This window comes from Marmota monax, unplaced genomic scaffold, assembly GCF_021218885.2.
Source record: "Marmota monax isolate L192 unplaced genomic scaffold, Marmota_monax_Labrador192_F-V1.1 WCK01_AAM20220418_F8-fsc00079, whole genome shotgun sequence".
Lineage (NCBI taxonomy): Eukaryota > Metazoa > Chordata > Mammalia > Rodentia > Sciuridae > Marmota > Marmota monax.
In genome coordinates, this window is record NW_026694099.1 from 279,214 (window position 1) to 283,308 (window position 4,095).

The following is a 4,095-nucleotide window of genomic DNA, read 5'->3' on the forward strand; positions in this document are numbered from 1 at the left end:
ACTGTACCACGTAAGCCACACCCCTAGCCTTATTAATGAGAAGAATGAGTGTGTGTGTGTGTGTGTGTGTGTGTGTGTGGTGTTTGAGTCTCTGTTTATATAATTGTGATACACAAAGTACAAGAAGGCATAACTCTCACCCTCACTACAAATATAACCCTAATAAGCTATAAAGCTTAGTTAAACAGAAGCTGTTTTGTTCTATTTGAAACAGAACAAAAGAAACTGTCAGGAAGCTGAAGATGTAAAGAAACTTAAATGAACCAATTCCAGAAAATGGCTGCTTTCACTGTTTGTGAAATAGTGAAAGATTAAGGAAGGTTCTATGGAGAGAGATAAAGAGAATTCAACCTAACATCTAATGAATATTTAAGGGTCACCTGTAGATTGGCATGACAGGTTAGAATTCTGAAGAGCCACAGCTGAGCAAGTCTATACTACTCACACTTCTCTAGTGTCTCAACAGGGTATACAGGTAGCCCGCTGAGGCCTTGAGAAAGAGGTCGAGGGTTCGAGAAAACCTTCTCAGACACTGGGGCTTTTTCAGGGTGTAGCTGTGCACTCTCTGAAAGCTGGTTCAAGGCAGCAGAAAAGAGAGTTTGCCTAGATGCTAAAAGCTGAGTGTGATCCTAGACAGCAAAGAGAGTTCCCTAGTGACCCAAAAGCTGACAGCCAGACAATGAAGCAAAGAATGGCTCCCACATTTGGGAATGGTTTATTACTCTGGTTATAAAGCATAAATAGGTCTCAAGAACTTTTCCAGTGTTCAGATACCAACCTGCTGAGGGAAAGTCCCAGTCGCACACTGAGTAAAACTAAAATAAAACTGCCAGACCTGAAGTTATGAAAGCTTGTTCATAAGAAAGGGATTCTGTTTCCTTTAAGTCACACAGGTGAAATGTAAATTAGATTGAATCAAACTCTACCCCAGCGCGCACATACACACACACACACACACACACACACACTCTTTCTCTCTCTCTCTCTGTCTCTCTCTCTCTCTCTCTCTAAATAATGAAAACAAAACATGAATATTTTTGGAAATTTGATTTGATTTAGTTTAATCTCTATCATCTTTATATAAATTATTTAGCATATAATAAAAATTATGAGCTGCACAAAGAAACAACAACAACAACAAAAGTACAAAGAAACAAAAATGTGACCCATGGTTGAAAGGGCAAACAGTTGATAGAAGCAGACTCAAAAAATTGATGTAGGAATTAAATTTATCAGAAATATATTCTGAAATAATTGTGATAAAAATGCCAATGTAAAATGTATACAATATGCATTGGGATGTGTAAGTCTAGGAGAGGGAAGAATACATATGTGTATATATAAAACATGTCTACATCTATATATAAAGGACTACACTAACTTGAATATTATATGTGTGTATATGTGTATATGAAGACAAAATACACTAATCAGAAAACAAAGATCGATAAATTGGATATGAAAATCTTTTAAAATTGTGCTCATCGAAAGTATTGGGAATATCAATAAGCAATCCAAAGTCTGAAATGATGTTCCAGAAAGATAGAGCTAGAAAAAGATAATTTCCATAATATGTAAAAAGAATTCCTAAAAGTAAAAATGTAGAAAACTATTGAATAAAAAAATAGTTAAATGGGAGAACTAATAAGTACTGCTATTGGCCAAATGTTTGTGTCTTCCTGCAACCAAATTTATATTTTAAAACTTAATGTGATTTTAATTGGTTATGGTTTCTTTCTCATTTATTTTTGAGAGAGAGAGAGAGAGAATGTTTCTGTGAGTCAAGATAGCTTCTATGAGAGCCCTAGCAGAAGGGGAAAGCTAATTTTGGGCCCATATGTCAGATGAGACATGATGAGGAAGTGAAACTATGATGCACAAAATAGAAATTTATTACTCACAGGTCCCAGAGAGGTTACAGATGTCAATGGGAGGCTGATGGGAAGTTTGGAGGTGGCATAGAGTTCAACCAGCAGGGAGGGAGAGAGAGACAGTGGCAGAAACAGAGACAGAGACAGATACAGGGAGAGGACCTGTGGGACCATCTTTTTACTAAAGTCCTTGGACACTATCCCTGTGCTTTCCCAAAGAAAATGGGTTGTGGATTGGTTAGGTTAAAAAAAAAACATTCATGAAGAGAGGTGTTTATTTACCTGATGAAAGTGTTGATCTTTGTGGTTTATTGTGGTCCGTAGTGTAGGTATGTGGGGTTTGGGGGTGAGTGAGATGAGGAATAACCACACAAAGAGGGGAGGTTTTAACTAGGCCAAATGTGATGGAGCACAACTGGATTTCAGACAACATATATCAGGCCTGAAAGGAGATGCCAAGGCAGTGACTCTATTAAACAAGTTATGCCAGAATCTGATCCCCAATGTGATGGTATTGGAGGTGGGACCTTTGAGAGGTGATCTGGTAATGGGAATAGTTACCCTAGTAAGGAAGGCCCCAGAGAGCTTCTTTGTACTTTCCGCCCTATGAACACACAGTGAGAAGATTGTTATGTGTAAACCAGAAACAAAGTACTCATCAGATCCTGAATCTGCTGGTGACTTGATCTTGGATTTCTCAACCTCCCGAACAGTAAAAAATAAATTTATGCTGGTCATAAGCTATCCAGCCTTTGTCATTTTATTATAGCAGTCTCAATTGACTAAACCAGTCCATAAAATATCCTAGACATTATTAGTTATTAGCACAATATAAATTAAATCCACATTCAGATGTCATTTTTCTCCACTAGAAAGGCTAAAACAAACTGATGACCTCAACCTTGGAAAATATGTGAAACAACTGGACCTTTTATCCTGGGCTGGTAGGAATATCAAATAGCACAATCAGTTTTGGGGACTGGTGATGGCCAAACAATTCCACACGTTGGTATTTAGTAAAGAAGTAAAAACATAGACTCACAAATGACTCATATGAAAACGTTTATAGTTGGCATGAATTGGAAACAACTCGAATGTCTATCAATAGGAGAATATGGTTACAATCATGGCACATCCATCCAAAGGGCTATTACTCAGATTACATTAAGATAAAGTCCAATAACAGAAAAACCTAAATGATGATGGTAGAAGTAAAAATGTGGTTTCCTCTGGGAAAAGGGTTTGACTGGAAAGGGGAATAAGGATAATTCTGAAACTATGAATGTTCTACATATTGTTTTAGGTGGCTACACAGGTGTATAAAATTCTCAAACTCATTGAAGTGAATATAAAGCATTTGTTCACTTTATTATATGAATTATCCTTAAATAAAGATGAACAAAAGTAAAATAACAGAGAGAGAGAAACACATGCATAATTTTTATAAAACTAGATATAGTCTTGCACACTGGAAAAGCCCAGGTAACCAGCACCAATATCAAGAAACAGGACATTATCCACATGCCAGCACACTCTGTACCTGCTCCCTCTCTGCCACCTCAATAACCACTGTCCTGGCATCTAATAAATTGGTTTTATAATTTATTGACATTGATGTTGTTTAGTGTATACTCCTATATCTGGCTTATTTGACACAATCTTAACTGAATAACATTTATTCATTTATTGTGTGTAGCCATGGATCTTTATTCTGAGAGCTTCATGTTGGTATTCTAGTTTCTTTAATCATTCTGCTTGTGTGCATCTAGATTCTTGGTGCATATTAATGTCACATTAATTCTTGTTGATTTCATGTCTTAGGAAGCTGCCAGAGGGTTTGGCAGTAATTTGTAACCATAGCAGACCACAGCTCTTCTGTAGCAACTAGAAAGTACAAATAAATTTCTACAACAACTACAAAAAGCTAGAAAATTAATTCTCTCTGTGTATGTTTTCATATTTTATTGATGAATAATTTTGTTCTGCAATGAAATGCACTTACATGTTCTGTTTTGCATGTTTGAGAACCATATGCACCACATAACAAAAAATACTCAAAACATTTCCTTCTCCTCAAAATACCCTGCTCCTCTTTCCAGTAATCCCTTCCCCTGGGGATACTAACAGATACTAACTGAATCAGCCTGGATTTAAAAAAAACAAAAACAGATCTCCTCATAAGAACTTTAGATGTCACTAAATGTAAGTATTTATTTAAGGAAAA